This window comes from Leptonychotes weddellii, chromosome 10 (assembly GCF_054177405.1).
Source record: "Leptonychotes weddellii isolate Sample4059 chromosome 10, ASM5417740v2, whole genome shotgun sequence".
Lineage (NCBI taxonomy): Eukaryota > Metazoa > Chordata > Mammalia > Carnivora > Phocidae > Leptonychotes > Leptonychotes weddellii.
In genome coordinates, this window is record NC_138378.1 from 37,615,733 (window position 1) to 37,636,421 (window position 20,689).

The window sequence follows — 20,689 nt, forward strand, 5'->3', positions numbered from 1 at the left end:
AATGTAATTAGCATTTATTTTAAAATGGTTTCATGTAGTAACTACATTTTTGATGGTGGTGGAATTTTCATGTAGTGATAGAGCTAAAACTAAAAGCTCAGGCAAATACAGGTAAGACTCCTTCAATTTGCTAGGAAACCATCTATTATGTCAATTTTTGAAGCTCTGGAGCGCTGAGGAATTCTCAAATCACTGAAACCTTTTAGGAATGTTGGAAGTAATCTTCAGGTCAGTGTTGTCGAATAGAAATAAAATGTAAATTACATGTGTACTTTTAAATCTTCTAGTAGCCCCACTAAAAAAGTACAAAAACAAGGTGAAATTTATGTAACCCAATATATCCTATTCACATTTAATCAATATAAAAATGAGACCTTTCACATTATTTTTTCATATAAATTATTTGAAATCCAGTATGTATTTTATAGTTACAGCACATCTCAATTCAAATGCTCAGTTTTCATTGGAAATATTTGATATGTATTTAGATACCCATTTTACAGTTGGAAAAGTAGATTCACATACCTTAGTTGCTCAAAGCATGCTTACAAGTTTTCCAGTAATGGAATTGATAATCAATTTAAAATTTAAGTTAATTAAAATATAATTTAAACATGCAGTTCCTCAGTCACACTAGCCACATTTAATGGACTCACTAAACCACATGTGGTTAGTGACCAGCCTCAGACTTCGTAGATTAATTTAATTTGTAAAGGGAAGTTAATATGGGTACCAACACTGTGTTAATCCTCTGCATTTCTGCACATGTCTAAGAAGGAGTACTAACATAGCATATGAATTCCTTTTATGGCACTTATTGAGATATTTTGTAGAACTAGACTGTCATCTCCTTAAGATAGAGTTTGCGTATTTCAATAGCAAGATGCCTCTCTCATGGTAGGCCCACAACAAATGTTCCCAAAAGAGCATGAATGAGTGATCGAGAGGGCATTTGTAATTATGACAGGGATAGGATCCCATGGATATGGATTTCTTTTATTTTTATGCTTTCAATTCCCACATACTTTTTTTTTAATACAATGGAAATTGACTTTTAAGTACTAAACTAATTGAATAGTACCTCCCCTTTGTATACTGCATTACTATTTGATTTGAGTCTTACAGTGAAAATCCTTTGAGATAAGGCAAGTATTATTAGAATAGTACCTTTAAAAATAATTCTGGCATACAGAAAACCCCTCAATAAATGCCAGTTCCCTTTCTTCCCTTAAAAATGAAACTGAATGGGGTCACTTGGGTGGCTCAGTCGATTAAGTGTCTGACTCTTGATTTCGGCTCAGATCATGATGTCAGGGGTCATCAGATCGAGCCCTGAGTTGGGCCTCGTGCTGGGCATGGACCCTGCTTAAGATTTTCTCTCTCCCTCCCCTCTCGCGCCCCCCCCCCCAATGAAACTGAATGGTATTTGATGCTCATTGAGGCATCCTGAACCATAGAAAAGCACTTGAAAGCCTAACAAAAGAACAAGAAGTCATGCTTTAGAGAACTTAGTAAGTTTTTATTATGTGTCTGGCATTGTGTTACACCTTCTCTCAGTCAGTCCTTATAGCAACCATATTATTATCATTTCTGTTAAACTATACTGAGAAGTGATTAAGAGCATAGGCTCAGAGTGGGGCTGCCTAGGGTTTTTGAATCTTGGCTCCACCATCTACTAACTATATGGCCTTAGGTAAATTACTGATTATTCTATGCCTCGATTTCATCATTCCTCCACATGGGAGTACCTACCATCATGACAATTTGGGTGATGCATGTAAGTAGTTTAAAAGCAATGCCTGGTATATGGTAAAGTGCTTATTAGTGTTGGATGAAATGACATTAAACAACTTTAGATCCTAATTAGATTAACAGTCTTTTTTTCTTTATATTCTGATAACACCATCACATGCTTCAGCAATTGTAGATAAAATGAAAAGGGTGGAAGGAGTGCATTAGAACATATTTCCAGTTGTTTTATTATTTCTTTAAACTAATGTTATTTTATTTGGATTATATATGATCAACTTTTTATGATCAGCTTTTAAATTTTATTTTTCAGGTGACTTTTTAAAAATTGAAGTACAGTTGACATGCAATATTATTAGTTTCAGGTGTATAACATAATGACTTGATAATTATGTATGTTATGAAATGTTCACTATACATGGCTACCATCTGTCATACAAAGTTGTTGACTGTATTCCCTATGCTGTACTTTACATCTCTGTTACTTATTTTATAACTGGAAGTTTGTGCGTCTTAATCACCTTTACCTTTTGCACTCATCTCCACTCCCTCCCCTCTGGCAGCCACCAGTTTGTTTTCTGTATTTATGAGTCAATTTCTGTTTGTTTTGTTTTTTAGATACCACATATAAGTGAAATCATACGGTATTTGCTTTTTCATGTCTAACTTATTTCGCTTAGTATACCCACTAGAACCAACCTCATCAGGAATGGCAAGATTTCATTCTTTTGCATGGTGGAGTAATATTTCGTTGTTTGTGTGTGTGTATATACCACATCTTTTTTATCCATTTATCAATCAGTGGGTACTTAGGTTGTTTCCATATCTTGACATTGTAAATAATGTTGTAATAAACATAGAGGTGCATGTTTCTTTTTGAATTAGTATTTTTGTTCTGGTAAATACCCAGAAGTGGAATTACTGGCTTGTATATTTACTTTTTTGAGGAACCTCCATACTGTTTTCCAGAGTGGCTACACTAATTTGCATTCCCACCAACAGTGCATGAGGGTTCCTTTTTCTCCACATCCTTGCCAACACTTGTTATTCCTTGTCTTTTTGATACTAGCTATTCTGACTGGTGTGAGGTGATGTCTCAGGTGATTTAATTCCTTTTTTCTTTTTTTTTTTTTTTTGACAGCAAGAGCAGGAACACAAGCAGGGGGAGTGGGAGAGGGAGAGGGAGAAGCAGGCTTCCCGCTGAGCAGGGAGCCTGATGCTCAATGCCAGGATCCTGAGATCATGACCTGAGCTGAAGGCAGACGCTTAACGACTGAGCCACCCAGGCGCCCCATAATTCTTAATGTAAAAGTATCTTGTACTCTTAGTATTGTTCCTGAAGAAATTAATGTAGAATCAAACAGTTCTTTATTGCCCGTAAGATTTAGAATAGCAACCATTTATTCTGTAGATAGTTGAGAAATTATTATATGCCAAGAACTGATCCAGGTTTTAGAGATATAGTACTAAAAAAGCCCTTTCCTTGTGGAAGTTAATCCTAACGTGGGGGAAAGAGAGAGAAAAACAAAATGGCAAGATCATGTCAGAATTGTTAAGAGGTATGAAGGAAATAATGTAAGCAATAGGGAGTACTGGAAGAGTTGGTTCCTTTTAGCCAGATTGTTAGGGAAGGCCTCTTAGGAGGTGATATTTGAGCTAAGACTTGCATGACAAGAAAGCCATGTGTAGAGCATTTCAGGCAGAAGGAACTCTAAGTAGAAAAGCCTTGAGAAGAGAATGAGCTTGACATGCCAGAGACAAAAAAGGTTTGTGTAGCTGGAATTCAGTAAAAGGGGGATAGAAAAGTAGGAAATGGATTGGAGGCAAGAACTGGAACAGGAGGAGCCTGTAGGCCAAGGTGAGGAATTTGAATTTTATTCTGTTTGCACTAAGAAGCTCTTGGGGCTGTGGTGGTGGGAGGATGTGAAGGTGTTAAGTAGTGGAATGAGATATGATTTATTACTGTTGAGATGTGCAAGTGGGGACAAAAACTGATTAAGAGACCATTGCTGTTATTCATCCAATGGATGGTGGTAGCTTGGATTAAGATTGTGAATAGTGGAATAATGAGAAGTGATTAGATTGAATATGTATTTTGGAGGTAGAGCTGACAGGACTTGCTGATAATTTGGGTGTATGGCATAAGAGAAAGACAGACATCAAGGATCACTTACTCTTAAGATTTAGACCTGAGCTATTAGGTAGTTGGTGGTGTCATTGTGCTGGGGACTATAAAAGCTGAAAATAAAATAGTTTGGCAAAAATTGAGGTTCTTAGAACTTTGAGGAATAGCAAATTGATCTAGATGTATTATACATTTTTAAAATACCCTAATTTCATATCTGATTATAGTAATAATGTATGTACATTGTAAAACATTAAGAAAAATTTAGTTGTAATGACAATTCCAACCAAAGTATTAACATTCAGTGCATTCTTTTCCAGATCATGTTAAATATATGCTCGTTCTTTCAGTAAATAATTGTTTGGTGCCTCCTAGGAGCCAGGTACTGTGGTAGGCTTTGGAGATTCAACAGTATACAAGACAAAGTCCCTGTCCCTATGAAGTGTTCATTCTAATGGGGGAGACAGGTAAGAAGTAAACAAATGAATAAGATAATTGCAGGTTGTAATAAGTACTATAATGGAAGTAAGGGAGAAAATGAATATCCCGAGACTATCAGTATAGATTTTTCTCACAGTTGAGTTCATCTGTAACAGTTTTATATCCTTTACTTCCCATATCCCAATGTGACGGGGCTGCCAAGCTATAATTCAGTGGGGGAAAAATAGTGTCTTCAACGAGTCGCACTAGTACAACTGGATATCCACATGTGAAAGAAAGGATTTGGATCCCTGCTTCACACTATATACAGAATTTAACCCAAAATGGCTCCTAGACCTAAATGAAAGACCTAAAGCTGTATAATTCCTAAAAGAAAACATAGGCATAAATTTTTGTGAGTTTGGGTTAGGCAGGTTTTTTTTGGAGGAGGGGTTTGGACAGTTTTCTTGGCATTTGTAGGCAAAAACACAAGTGACAAAAGAAAAATAGATCAATTGGGCTCTGTTAGAATTAAAGACTTTTTTGCATCAAAGAACACCATCAAGAAAGAAGACAACCCATGGAATGGCAGAAAATATTTGCAAATCATGTCTGACAAGGAATTTATATCCAGAATATATCAAGGACTATCTCAGCTCAGCAGTAAAAGGGCAATTTAGTCATGGACAAAGGCTTTGAATAGATCTTTCCATAAGGAAGATATACAAATAGTCAATAAGCACATGAAAACATGCTCAATCATTAGCCATTAGGGAAATGCAAATCAAAACCATAAAAAAAAACCGTAATGAGGTACTACTATATACCCACTAGGATGGCTATAATAAAAAAGACAACAGTAATAAATGTTGGCAAGGCTGTGAAAAAGTAGGAACCCATATATGTTGCTGGTGGGAGTGTAAGATGGTGTAGCCACTTTTGGAAAATGTTTTGGCAGTTCCTTAAGTTAAACTTGGGAACTGCCATTGACCCAGCACTTTCACTCCTAGTTACATACCAAGTGAAATAAAAAGACGTATCTACATAAAAATCTGTGGACAAATGTACATAATAGCATTATCCCCATAGTAGCCCCAAAGTGGAAACACCCAGATTTCCATCAGCTGATGATTAGATAGAAAAAATGTCATATATCCATATAATAGAACATTATTTGGCAATAAAAAGAAATGAAGTACCAATTCATGCTACAGCAGGGATGCTGAGTAAAAGAAACCAGTCAAAAAAAGACTACGTATTATAGAATTCCATTTATATACAATAACCAGGATAGATAGATCTCAAGAGACAGGAAGTAAATTAGTGGTTGGATAGGTCTGAGGTGAGTGAAAATGGGAAAGAAGAGTGATCACTCCGTACAGAGTTTCTTTTTGGGGTGTTGAAAATGTTCTAAGGTTAGATTGTGATGGATGTACAATTTTGTGAATATACTAAAATCCACTGAACTTACACTTTTAAATGGGTAAAATTCTCTGTCATATTAAATATATCTATAAAAACTTTAAATTTTTTAATGGTATCATGCATGTACAGTGATGGTATTAAATCATCCCCCTGTTAAATTTTAAAGCCATGATTGTAACACCCTTTTTCTTTTTTTTTTTCCCCCAAACAAAAGGTCTCACATATTTATTACTGAACCAACCTACTGGGACAGAAGCATAGTAACAGAAAAATCATTTCCCTGGTAAAACATGCCCATTGTTGGGCACCTGGGTGGCTCAGTGGGTTAAGTGTCTACCTTTGACTCAGGTCACGATCCCATCATTCTGGGATCGAGTCTTGGCTCGTGCTCTCTTCTCTCACTCACATTCTGTCTCAAATAAATAAAATCTTTAAAAAAATGCCTACTGTTCAGATAGTAGTGATGTTTACAGAGTGATAGGATATGAGCACGTGACTTTCAGGCAGCATAAATATGTGTGCCATCTCATGTGCAGTCTGTTATAGACCCAGCTTGGTTCTTCACCAGTGCTTCCTTTTGGAGTTGTACCTGACTTTATTACCAGTTTTCATCTGAATCCACTGGGGAATGGGACGGTTCTGCTTTTGTTTCTTGGCCAGGAATTGCTTGATCTTGAAAGTCTTGTGAGAAGACATTGCATGTAATAGTCAACCACAGATACCACGATGGTGGAGAAAAGGAGAGAGAATGCTCTGTCATCTTTGCGCATAAATCTTTGCCTGCATTATTCTTCAAAATACAGTTCTAGTTATGCAATTACTGAGTCAAAAAGTTTATGTGTATATATGTTTCTAATTTAAAAAATATTCTCATGGAAAACTTGGAAAATACAGAAGACTAGAGAGAAGATAAAAATCACTTATTATATTCTCACTGTTAGAGATAAAATTCCTTTCCTTTTCTGTATACTGTTTTACATAGTTGAGAAACACTGTACATAAAATTTTATATTTACTTTCTTTTTTCACTTCAAGTAATGTTTCCTCCATGTCTTTAGAAACTTCCCATAAGCATGATTTTGATAGCTGCATCAGAAACTATCTTGTGGATGTACTATACTTTTCTTTGCAGTTTTCCTGTTTTTGTTTATTTGGACTGTCTGGTTTTTGATATTATGCAGATTATCCCCCCAGAATAAATTCCTTCAAGTGGGCTTACTGGGTTAAAATGTCAAAGGGTTTGGATTATTTTAAGGCTCTTAATGTAAATGACCACATTGCTTTCTGAAAGGTATGAGTGAGTAAAACAGTTGCCAATGGTAGAAGACAGATCTGGAAAAGTAGGTTGGTTCAGATAATAAAGGGCCTTCTATGCTCTGTTAATGAATATGGACTTTATCTTGAGGTGCTTTGGAATTGATGAATATTTTTAATCTTGGGAGTGATAGGAGATGTGAAGAGTAGATGAGAAGGAGTAGATTTGAAATACACATTTAAGGAGGAGTTGATAGGACTTAGAAATTGCATGTAACCATGGAACAGAAGTAGGTTAACCTACCACATCAACTCTCTTTCCTCTCTTAGGTTCATTGACATAGCAGCTAATTATCCAGAGAGAAGCCAAATTGTTAAACCAAAGAGAAATCTTTCGCCTTTAGCTTAAATGATCTTTCTCAAAGGGGAGTAGAATATTTTTATATTGTTGTTGAAGTAAAGACTAGAAGTAATGTTTAATTTTTTCTATTCATGATAATTTACATGAAGTAAAATTTACCATGTTTAGTGTAAGTTCTGCAAATTTTGCAGAGGTATACAGTTGTGTAACTACCATGACAATCAAAATATTAGAATAGTTCCTTCACTCCAAAAAATTTCCTCATGTTAATCCTTCTTCTCTTCCCTACCAACCACTGATCTGTTTTTTGTCCCTATAGTTTCACCTTTACAAGAATATCATATAAATGGAATTATGTAATCAGACACTTTCAGTCCGGTTTCTTTTCACTTAGCATAAAGCATTTATGCATCAGCATTTTGTTCCTTTTTATTTTAATTAGTATTCCATTCCTCATTTGAGGAATAGAGTCCTTTTTAATGGTTTCCTGTGAAGGATGAGACAGAATACTGTAGAGATCTTTTTTCTTTTCCTGTATCAATAAATGCTTGAAACAGTCATTCTCTCCACCTTGGTATAACTACTGATAGATACATATTATTACATACTGCCCTGGGGCACCTGGGTGCCTCAGTTGGTTGAGCATCTGACTCTGGATCTCGGCTTGGGTCATGATCTCGGGGTTTGGGATTTTGGGCCCTGTGTTGGGCTCTCTGCTGGGAGTGGAGCCTACTTAAAGAAAAAAAAAAAATAGTGCCCTTGTATTTTCAATTGTGGAACCAAACAGCTATTTAACAAGAGTGTAGGGCGCCTGGGTGGCTCAGTTGGTTAAGCGACTGCCTTCGGCTCAGGTCATGATCCTGGAGTCCCGGGATCGAGTCCTGCATCGGGCTCCCTGCTCAGCAGGGAGTCTGCTTCTCCCTCTGCCCTTCCTCCTTCTCATGCTCTCTGTCTCTCATTCTCTCTCTCTCAAATAAATAAATAAAATCTTAAAAAAAAAAAAAATTGGAAAAAAAAAAAAAACAAGAGTGTAGATTGCACAACTTTTGAAATGCGTCAATATGTTTTATGGGATATTGGTTTCTTAAACATAATACTCTTTGCATACTTACTGTATACATTAAGGGGTCTCTTCTCCAGCATTTATTCTGAAATTAAATGATACTTATATATCAGGCACTGTTTTTCAAAATAATATATTTGTGACTTTTAAAACAATACTAAGTAGAGATCTTGTATAGCATATATCTGTTGGCCATCTGTATGCCTTTAGAAAAATGTCTATTTAGATCCTCTGCCCATTTTTAAATTGGATTGTTTGCTTTTTTGCTCTTGAGTTGTATAAATTCTTCGTATATTTTGAATATTCACCCCATATCAGATATATGATTTGCCAATATTTTCTCCTATTTGGTAGTTTGCCTTTTCATTTTGTTGATGGTTTCCTTTGCTATGTAGAAGCATTTTTAGTTTGATGTAGCACCCCTTGTTTATTTTTACTTTTGTTGCCTTTCCTTTTGGTGTTAAACTAAAAAAAAAAATTATCACCAAGATCTATGTCAAGGAGTTTACCTCCTGTTTTTATTTCCAGTTATGGTTTCAGATCTTACATTTAAGTCTTTAATCCATTTTGAGTTAATTTCTGTGTATGGTGTAAGACAGTGGTCCAATTTCATTCTTTTTTATGTGGCTGTCCAGTTAAAACGCCATTTATTGAAAAGACTGTCCTTTCCCCATTATAAATTCTTGGCTTCTTTGTTGTAAATGAGTTGACTAAATATGCATTGAATGGCTGTTATCAAAAAGACAAGAAACTAACAAGGGTTGGTGAGGATGTGGAGGAAAGGGAACCCTTGTGCACTGTTGGTGGGAATGTAAATTGGTGCAGCTATTATTGAAAACAATATGGAGGTTCCTCAAAAAATTAAAAATGAAACTACCATATGATCAGTAACTCCACTTCTGGGTATTTATCCAAAGGAAACAAAAACACTCAAAAAGATAAATGTGCCTCATGTTAATTGCAGCATTATTTACAGTAGCCAGGCATGGAAACAACCCAAATGTCCATGGATGGATGATGGATAAGAAAATGTGGCATGTGCTGTGTGCCGTAAAAAGATTTTGTCATCTGCAACTATATGGATGGGCCTTGAGGCATTATGCTGTGTGAAATAAGACAGAGTAAGACAAATACTGGATGATCTCACTTATATGTAGAATCTAAAACAAAACACCCCCTGCCGTTAACTCATAGATACAGAGAACAGGCTGTGCTCTCCCTGTATGCTTCTGGCCGCACCACTGGTATTATCATGGATTCTGGGGATGGGGTCACCCGCACTGTACCCATCTATGAAGGGTATGCCCTGCCCCACACCATCCTGCATCTGGACCTTGCCGGCTGGGACCTGACAGACTACCTCATGAAGATCCTCATGGAATAGTACAGAGAACAGACTGGTTGTTGCCAGAGATGGTCAGAATGGTTGAATGTGGTCTAAAGATACAAATTTCAGTTATAAAATTATTAAGTCATGGGGATGTAATGTATATCCTGGTGGATATAGTAAATAATGCTGTATTATATATTTGAAAGTTGCTAAGAGAGTGAATCTTAAAAGTTCTTACAAGAAAAAAAACTGTAACTGATGATGGATGTTACCTAGACTTTGGTGATCATTTCACAATATGCATAAGTATCAAATTGTTATGCTGTACACTTGAAGTCAATATGTTATATACTAATTTATAGCTCAAAATAGCTCTTTCAGTGTTATCACTAGAACATTCATGTTTCCCTGATATGATAGGCAGTGAGTTGTCACTTATGAAATCAAATAGTATAAAAGTTTTTCCATCTCTACAAGTTTTTTCTTGTCAATCAGTTATGAGGAGTCTAAAAAAAAAATAGAAACATTATACATTTATGCAAATAGTATTTCAGAGGATGAAAGTTCTATATCTTTGGGAAAAAGACTGTAATAATAGCAAATCTCAACAGGACCAAAATATTCCAACAGAGATCGATAAAAATTACTTAGAAGATTTTTTTGCTTTATTTTTTCTGAAAATACTGAAGTTTTGAAATGGATGATTTTCCTTGGTGTAAATTGAAGAATTGTATGATAAAGGATGAGAAAAAAATATCTCCAAGGCAATAGTACATTTCATAAAAATTTTATGGGATAATCGGTTTTCAAAACCTGATAAAGTAGATGATAGTTCTGAGGTTGAAATAGGGTTGAAGAAAAATACTGTAAGGAGCACAGTCTAGTGAGAGAGAATCACACAAACAGTAGTTAATCACAGTAGTAGATAATACTGTGATAGAAATAATTATATTCTGTGTTAGTACATAGAAGAATCACATAACAGATTAAGAGGTAGTGATTGAGGGACCAACTAAGAGCTGCCTTCCCAGAGGAGGTGATGCCTGAACTGAGATCCTGAAGGACTTAACCAGGTGAGGAGGACAGTAAAGCATCTCAAAAGAACATGGTGTATCCAGAGAATCACAAAGAGTTGTACATGGCTGGGATTAAGGGGAACGTGCTAGGAGAAGTGGGAAAAAAGGCTGCGGAAATAGTCCATAAAGGGCTTGACATGGCATGGGTTTTATCCTGAAGAAAATTTGAGATTTGAAAGAAAACAGTAGAAGTCTAAGACTGTTTGCCAATGTGCTTACTGCCCTTGGCTTGCCCCCCCCCCTTCCATTTTTCTGAATAGCTTTTTTGTGGGGTGGAGAATTGGGGGAGTATTATTTTCTCTATCAGGCTTATAAGACCTGTTCTCACTAGTCCTACCCTCCCTTTCTGACTTCCTGCTTCCCAGTTGGCGGGGGTGGGGGGAGAATCTGTTAAATCTGATTAGGATTGCCTATAAGATTGCATACAGTCTGAGATGGATTATTTTTAGCAGCTGGGCATTATTGTATCTAATCCACTTTCACTGTTGAGATGACTTACTGTAAGGTTTTTTTTTTTTCTTCTTGTGTGGGTGTGCGTGGTGTTTCACAGACTTTAGGTTATTGAATGATTTTTTTTTCCCACTAAGGTGTAACCATAACATTGTTTTAGTGGAACTCTAAAATTAACATATAGCTAGTAGAATGCTATTTGGTCTGCATAGGCTATCTCAAGGACATTGTGCTTTGCTATGAGGTGACTGAAGGACTTCTGTAATTGGAAATTGTTTTCAGGAATGAGTGTATTAAGATAGAGAGTTAACGTGGAACATTTTCTGGATCACTGATCGCTTATGTAGTGACTTTGTGCAAATTACAGAATGATGCTTCCTCTGGTGTTGTGGCCTCAGGAGACAAGCAGATGGCACTCCTTCAGACAGTTGAAGCCCTGCAGGCACATCCCTTGGCTAATGGAACATGAACTTGAATTTAGCTCTATCTTGCACTCTTAAGCAAGGCACAATCTATAAAATTAATATTCGGCAGCTCCAGACATTTTGAACTTACCAAGGGATTGAGAATTTGCTGTGTGCTTGGTTGACTGATGTATAAAGGGTAGGGACAAACTTTAGAACAAAGCCTATTAGCTCACCCCACAGGCCCCAGTTGTCATCACTGTAGATTTTGTCTTACGGTTGTAAGTGATAGTTGTGCCTAGAAGAATGGGTAGTGGTCTAGTGTAACTGAATCTTGACTGTGTTAGAGAAGACTGTTAGCTGTTTGCTCTTGCATGTCTTTGCTGTGCAACCATTCAATAATTGTGGGAAGAGATATACATCAAATGTGTCAGTATGGTTTTTTAATTTATTTCTGGTTATCAGGGAACAGATAGAAATTGCTGTTTCAAATTAAGTTTTAAGCTGTCTGGATTTCTTTTATTCATAGCCTTCCATTACTCAAAGGCTTCATTAACAATCAGCCACATTGGTAACTAGAAGGAGTGGAAAAAGCTGTAACCAGGTTTTCTGGTTCATAATAATATGAGTCTTCCCAATCACTGAGTGATACCATTGACAGGCACTGTATTTAGGTGATTTATTTGTGTTATCACTCTTCTTGAGTTAAGATGATCATAATTCACATTTTACAGATGATGAGACTGAGGTTTAGAGATGTTAACTAACTTGTTCATGTTACAAGATTTGAATAAGATTCACTATACTTTCTCCTCTGGTTAAAAAGTCTTCTAAGATTAAATGTTCCAAATGCTGTTTTATGAGAACGAGAAACACAGCAAACTGAAGAAAAAAAAAAAATTACATATCTGATGTTACCAGTTTATTTAAAACATGTATTCCCAATTAATTATAAAATACATCTGGAATGGTCATATGTAATATTACATAAAATGAAGTTATCCTTATTGCTGTTATATAAACTTTGTACTGTAAATTCATTATTTCAGTTCTTCCCCAGTATCTAGCATTTTTTTCCTCAAGAAGTAAAAACTTTTTTGGGGGCACCTGGATGGCTCAGTCAGTTGAGTGTCTGACTCTTGATTTCAGCTCAGGTCATGATCTCAGGGTCGTGAGATCAAGCCCCACATCGGGCTCCCCACACTCAATGTGGAGTCTGCTTTTCTCCCTCTTCCCCACTCACTCCCCCTGCTCTCTCTCTCTCTCAAAAATAAATAAAATCTTTTAAAAAAAGATTATATTTACTTATTTGTCAGAGAGAGAGAGTGCACAAGCAGGGCTAGTGGTAGGCAGAGGAAGAAACAGGCTCCCCACTGAGCAAGGAGCCTGATGGGGGACTCCATCCAGGGACCCTGGGATCATGACCTGAGACAAAGTCAGACGCTTAACCGACTGAACCACCCAGGCATCCCAAAAATAAATAAAATCTTTAAAAAAAAAAAAAACTTTCTTGTTATGCCATCTGTATGAATTAAAATATTGGCTTAAGTCACGCCTTCTTGTCTGAATTTCTGTGACTGTTCTTCATTTTGGTGGTTTTGATTTTTCCAGATTAATACTCAGGCTATTCCAACAAACAAACACAATGTCTTATCTATATTTCCCTTCAAGATTGCTTCCTTGCCCCCAGAAATAGTTGACTGTAATTATTAGTAAACTAGAATTGAAATCCTGCCCTGTCACTGTATAGAATAATAACTAAGGTTCCTGATGGCATGAGTCATCCATAAAGCTAAATAATATATTGTTTTTCCAAGGCAGAAAACTATGTAATGTGTCTTATAAATTTGTTTACCTAAAATATACTGTTAAGAGTTAATTTTATGTGTTATGGGGCGCCTGGGTGGCTCAGTCGTTAAGCGTCTGCCTTCGGCTCAGGTCATGATCTCAGGGTCCTGGGATGGAGCCCCGCATCAGGCTCCCTGCTCGGCAGGAGGCCTGCTTCTCCCTCTCCACTCCCCCTGCTTGTGTTCCCTCTCTCGCTGTATCTCTCTCTGTCAAATAAATAAAAATCTTTAAAAAAAAAAAATAATTTTATGTGTTATTTTTATGTTAAATTATTTAAAATAGGATAAAAATTTAGTTCCTCAATTCCATTAGCCTCATTTCATGTGCTCAACAGCCATGTATGGTAGTGGCTACCATATTGGAAAGTGCAGATACAGAACATTTGCATCATCACAGAAAGTTCTGTTAGACAGCATGGCTCTCTGAAACAGTGGGACTAAGGATTTCTTAAATATTCAGGCTTCAAGGCAGTGGTGGTGGAGAGAGTGTCTTAGCATTCATTTACATACGGTCCCCTATTTTCCTGTTTCCAGTATGATGACTAAGCTAGAAAGTTCTGAGAGAATAAAGAGAATAAACTCCAGAATTCCACAGATCGGTGGCAGGGTGGAATTTAAGAAGGGATCTAGGGACCTACATGTGTCTCAGACTAATTGCACTCATTCTTCCTACTTTGAATTTCCATATTTCTTCTGTTTTTTTTGTCCTTGTGGTTTTTTTTTTCTTTCTTTCTTTCTTAATCCCCTTTTTGTGCTTCAGTGGAATTTTGGTAGGGAGATGGATATATGTATTCAGCCCCCATCATAACATAGGACCTCTGAGGCCCTTGTCATTTCTATGTAGAAATGTGCCTTGAAGCACTTGTCACTCTTTGTTGTCTCAACGTTCTTGCTCAGAAGCATTAGTTATAGTAGCCAGAAGCCCAAATGTTTTGTAGTCTTTCATTTTTGTTTCTTTTGACTGTTGTTCAAGGCTTGGTGTAAATAAAGGAGAATCATGAACCCATATTTAAACTCCCCATCCTTTGATTATGCTTGAGTGTTTAAGAGTTGGGTAGGTTGAGAAAAGACCTAACGCCTGATTTCTGCCAGGTGTTTATAAATTTTAAATTATATTTGTCTGCTATGCAATATCCTACTTTCGAATATTTCAAACTCTCTTAACTTAGAAAAATATTTTTTTAAAAATTAATACTTTCCTGAAGTAGCAAATTAACTTTCATTCCTGTTTTCTCCAGTGAGGATTGTGTAAAGTATAGTTGGCAAAGTCAGCTATCCTACTTCAGTTCGTAGTATAGAAATAGACCATTTATGGTATTCTGGTTTAGGATGGACTGCTGTAAGTCATTAGTTTTGGGGGCTGGTTTAGTTGTTTACAAAAATTGAATCTGAAAAGCTTGATGCTCCTTTCAAAAATTATAGCCCTTATGCTAGAATTGTTGAGAGAATTGATGTTTTAAGTGTGTTCTGTCATTTGCAATTATTAAATACCCAGTGTTACACGTTCTCTGTAGCATTTTGCTTGTGAGTAGTATCTTTATTTAAAGAAGTGCACACTGAGTGAATCTTGAGTATTAAGGCCGTGCCTCAGATCTGAATCAGTGTTTACCAAAGCTCTGCCAGAGGAGACTCTGGTTTGAGATCTGTTATACCTCATGAACAAGTTAAAAACTGGTAGTCAGTGAGATAAAATAGAGTGAAGTAATTATTTAACAGCAACTGTTTTGACACGGAGGTGGGGTTGTAAGAGTGACCGTTATTCTCCAATGGCCACTGGTACAGAACACACAGAAACTGAAATTGTGGGTTGCGTATCTTTGTAAGGTAATCACAGTGCTCTTGTGGCCGGCTATTTTCTCCAGATTTTCCTGCCCAGCTGTGCAGCAAATTTTGGTGCTATGTTCAGAGTATCCTTTAATGGTCTTTATTGTTAAAACTTCGCATTTGAACATAATAATTTAAAAAAATAAGTTTAAAATCAAAACTGAATTTGATATTCCTTTTTAAAATAAACTTTTGATTTCTTGCCAGCTAAGCAGTTACTATCTTAGTAATCTAACATTTTAGAGAAATACTGAAAAATAAGATTGATGGGAGAAGACCTTTTCTATTAGGTAAAAGTACAGTGTAAAGAACAGGTAATTCTTTAGATCAGTGTTACAGTCATTTTTGTTTTAAGATTTGCTATAAAGTCTCTTAGTGGTAACAAATCCACTGAAATTAATACTTTCACAGGAGTGCTTAACCATCATCCTAGATGAACTGTATTCAATATAATTGACTACTTTTTTTTTTTTTAAGATTTTATTTATTCATTTATTTGAGAGAGTAAGAGAGAGAGAGAGAGCACATGAGAGAGGAGAGGGCCAGAGGGAGAAGCAGACTCCCTGCCGAGCAGGGAGCCCGATGCGGGACTCGATCCTGGGACTCCAGGATCATGACCTGAGCTGAAGGCAGTCGCTTAACCAACTGAGCCACCCAGGCGCCCTATAATTGGCTACTTTTATAATGATATACATTTTACTTGAAACTCCATTTGAGAAAGGACCCATAGGCTTCACCAGGGGTCTGTGGCACAAGAAATGCTTCGACTTTGGGCCTGTTTTCATAAAGTGCTCTTACCACTCTGCTTCGTTATAAAAATTAAGCCTGTAAGCAGAAAGGTAAAATAACAATGAGCTAAGATTTTATTATATTTCTTGAAATTTTAGAACTACATGTTATTTTATTTTTTTTAAATTTTTTATTGTTATGTTAATCCCCATACATTACATCATTAGTTTTAGATGTAGTGTTCCATGATTCATTGTTTGTGCTTAACACCCAGTGCTCCATGCAGAACGTGCCCTCCTCAATACCCATCACCAGGCTAACCCATCCTCCCACCCCCCTCCCCTCTAGAACCCTCAGTTTGTTTTTCAGAGTCCATCATCTCTCATGGTTTGTCTACCCCTCCTATTTCCCCCACTTCATTCTTCCCCTCCTGCTGTCTTCTTCTTCTTTTTTTTTTTTAGAACTACATTTTAAAGATTTTATTTATTTCTCAGAGAGAGAGAGCACAAACGGGGGAGCAGCAGAGGCAAAAGGAGAGCAAGGAGCCCGATGCGGGACTTGATCCCAGGACTCTGGGATCATGACCTGAGCCAAAGGCAGATGCTTGACGAGCTGAGCCACGCAGGCGTCCCCAGAACTACATTTTAGTGATCTTTACCTGGAGCTTACTATTGGAAATGCAGAACTTCAGACTCCACCCTAGATATTCTGCATCAGAATATATAAAATCTGCATTTTAACAAGATTCCCAGGAGATTCCTGTGTACTGTAAAGTTCGATAACTAATCTAGTGCACCCCCCTAAATAAATTAGTTGAAGGAACTAGTATACTTCAGAGGATGTTAAATGACATGCCCAGGGTAACACATCTAGTCAGTGGGAAAGCTTGGATGGAACTGGTGCTCTCATAATTCTGGTGCTTCAATTTCAGATTGTCTCCTTTGGGCCTCCAAGATGTTAATAAACTGTAGTTACTTAAGGATTATTTCATATTTTTCCCTTTTCCTAATCTTTACCCCAGCTTTCTAATGCACCTCCCCAATCCCCTGAACCAAGGGTAAAAGAGCTCCCAGCTTGTTGAAAAGAGCTGTGCTGAGCTAGACTAGAGGTTAGGAAGGGAGGGGCCCTGGGACAGTGTTGGGACAGGCCCGTAAGACTGGTGTTCCCTGCTTTCTCTGTCTGCCCTCATGATTTTAGTTTTACTTTATAAAAATCGTTATCAAGAATCTAGGGGCTAGTTGTTTAATCTTCCATATCAGTGCTATTTCAAGGATATACTAGGTAAATGAAAGTATAACAAATTTAAGCATATTTATTTATTAGTTGAATTGTGTACAATAGTATTAAAAGTATACACTTCACCTGATGGATTTTTCATTATTTTCATGGGCAGAATTTAGTAATAAAGCAAGTGGTAGAGGACCATACTTATTTAACATCAGAGTCTCTAAAGCCGCCCTAAGGAAAGACGTGAGAAAGTAAGCATTTCACAAGATCCTAAGCACCGGACTACACACTTTATTCTGACTCCTTCCTTTCCACCTTCCCTCTCCCAGCCAATTGTTGTTCAGTACAGTTGTTTGTACCTTTGCAGAGTCGGCTTCCGGCCCTCCTCCTCATATTGCTCCGACTACCCTGATGAAGGCCTTGATCACGTCTTGCCTTGCTTACCGAATTAGCCTTTTAGCTGGTCACTTTTCTTTTTAAAAATATCCAGGGTCTCCAAACTCAGCCTACCATTCGTGGCCTCTTCCACCGGAAGCCAGTCCACATCTCCATTTCCTCCTCCCTTACCCTGCTCTCATAGTGTACGTGCCAGATTTGCATCATCAGGAACTGTCTTCGTCCTTCTTTCAGTCCCCTTATTTTGGAGTGCTTTAAGTCAGTTACATGTGAAATCCCCCGTGAGCGCCTGCATCCCCCACCCCCAGCCCCCCATTTAATCTCTGCCTTCTTTAAACTCCCTTCCATTGGAGTTTATCAAGGAATAATGAAAGTTTTACCAATATTGAAGCTTTATATATGCTATCTTTATCTTCTCCATTAGATAAACTTCCTTGGGGGTCTTGGGAAATCTTTGATTTCCTCAGAGGAATGTAGTAGAGAACAAAGCAGACACAGTCTGTCCTAAGGAATTTACAGCCTATTTGGGGGAGATAGTCATTAAGTAAATAATCTTAAAGAGAGAACACTGAGGGTATTTACCCAAAAAATACAAAAGCACTAATTCAGAGGAATACATGCACCCCCATGTTTATTGCAGCATTATTTACAGGGGCCAAATTATGGAAGCAGCCTAAGTGTCCATCGATAGATGAATGGATAAAGATGTGGTATATATATACACAATGGAATATTATTCAGCCATAAAAAGGGAAGAAATGTTGCCAATTGCAACAACACAGAGGGAGCTAGAGACTCTAATGATAAGTGATATAAGTCTGTCCCAGAGGGGAGGTGGGTGGGGGATGGGTGCAATAGGTGATGAGGATTAAAAGAGTACATTTATCATGATGAGTGCTGATAATGTGTAGAATTGTTGAATCACTAATTGTGTACCTGAAACTAACACTGTATCTTAACTATACTGGAATTAAAATAAACTTAATAAAAAAATAAACAGAACATTGAAACTGTGGTAAATGCTATGGGGTAGAGATTCATGGTGTCATGGAAGCATGTTGTAGTGGGTTTGACCCAGATAGCTTTTTTGCGAAGTGAGAATTAAGCTGGGATCTGAAGAGTGAATTAGGCAAAGAAGGGTGGGGAGGTGCTGTCCAGGCAGGGTACACAGTATGAGCGAAGGTGGGAGGGAGCATGGCCAATGTAAACCACTAAGAGAAGGCCAGGGTAGTGAGATTACAGAGCTTGTGTGGTATAAGATAAAGCTGGAGAGGTGGGTAGGACTAGACTGTTAAAGAATTATTACTGCTTTTACCCTCAGATCAATGGGAAGCCATTGAAGTATTTTAAGCATGGAGATTTAAGCATTGTGTTCCAGATCTCTGGCTGCAGTGTAGAAGATAAATCGGAGGGTGGAGGGGATCAGCAGTGGGCATGGGCAGTCTGTTGTATTTGAACAACTGTGGTAACGTATTAAGCCCCAAATCTCAGTGGCTTAACACAGAAAAGACTTCCTCTCCATCACGCAGAGTTCAGGGGAGTCGGCAGCCCTCTTCCACCAAGGTCCTCTTGTCAGGGGGAAGACAGAGCTTGAAGATCACTTTTAAAGAGTCAGGGCTATGGTGATGGGTATTAAAGAGGCACGTTCTGCATGGAGCACTGGGTGTTATACGCACACAATGAATCATGGAACACTACATCAAAAACTAATGTATGGTGATTAACATAATAATAAATAAATATATATATATATAAAAAATACGGGGGAAAAAAAAAGAGGGCTAGAAGTCCTTTGTATCACTGTGCCCACCTCTTGCTGAGCAGAACTCCATGGCCCCAGCTGAACTTTGAACTTGCAAGGGAGGCTGGGGAATGTAGTCTTCCTCTGTGGCCACAAAGAGGAAGCAATGTGGTGTACATATATCTTGATCTCTCTTCCCTGCAGCCACTTGGGGGGTTACTGTAATAGTTCAGACGACAGAAAGAGGTGGCTTGGGCTGGGAGAGTGGTGACAGAGATGGAGAGAGCTGAATGTCTTGGAAAAATACGAAAAGTCAAAGAGCCAAGTGAGGTGAGGGAGAAGGAACTATTGAGGATATCTTTTAGGTTTGGAGTCTGTATAACTGGGATGGTGGAAGAAAGAAGGGACTTGGCTAGAGGGGGACTTGGGACATGCTGAGCATCAGGGCTCTTTGACACATCTAGCTGGACATGTTAGATAGGAAATTGGGTATAAAGGCTTCGGGCTCAGAAAAACAGAAATCTGAACAATGTACAAGTCATTTGGGTTAGATGCTTGAACCTTAAGCATGGATAAAGTCTCCTAGGGAGAATGCAGGGTGCTTCCTTTCCAGCTAACTGCCATCAACATCTGTGTACTGCCAGATTGCTCTCCCGCCACCCTTCCTGACCTCAGCAGAACCTTTAGATGTCCTCAGAGCCCCTTTGCTTGTCCTTAAGTGATGCCCTTGGGAACTCCCCATAACAGCTATTCTGAATCTTTACCTAATTTGCCCTCAAACTCCTGCTCTACTTTTCCTGGTTTACACTTCATAGAGAAAATAGAGGTTTCCAAGTACAATTTTTAGCAATGTGTGTTTTCCTTCCCAAAACTGTTACTCTCCCTTTTACTATTTTAGAGGAGAAAAGGGTATAGGTTTCCCCCACTATCCAAAATTAGAGTGAGTCTGTGAAACCTTTCATAAGCCAGAATGGTGTAGCAATTACCATTAATTTATATGGAAAAAATTTTGAGCATTTCCAGACCCAAACATAACCTTTCTTAGGCTCTTTTGGTATCTTTAGGACACATCCTGGTTACAGATGAACAAAATAAATCAAGATGTAGCACAGATGCTAACAGACACAGTTTAAAGCTATGGCAGCTTGATGTGGAGATGCTGAGTATAGATCCTGGGGTAGGAGCTTGGTGGGGTCACTCTCACTGCTCGGGGTATGCACTGCCTCCATACAAATGCTCAGTGCTATTTTTGCTTTTTGCCTTTTTTT

General features: G+C 37.7%; 1 protein-coding gene and 1 pseudogene across 2 annotated transcripts in view; one reads left to right on the forward strand and one right to left on the reverse strand.

The window, feature by feature from the left end:
- The window catches only part of DSTN (destrin, actin depolymerizing factor), a 39,112-nt gene that overhangs the window by 6,543 nt on the left and 11,880 nt on the right, over positions 1 to 20,689 (forward strand). The window contains exon 2 of one of the 2 annotated variants that reach the window (XM_081833255.1): positions 4,250 to 4,341. The exons of the other annotated variant lie outside the window; for it this stretch is intronic. The gene's annotated coding sequence lies outside the window, so the exon portion shown is untranslated. The remainder of the gene's footprint in view (positions 1 to 4,249; positions 4,342 to 20,689) is intronic. 2 annotated transcript variants of the gene reach the window in all.
- LOC102738159 (putative ribosomal protein eL39-like 5 pseudogene) lies at positions 6,217 to 6,415 on the reverse strand (annotated as a pseudogene).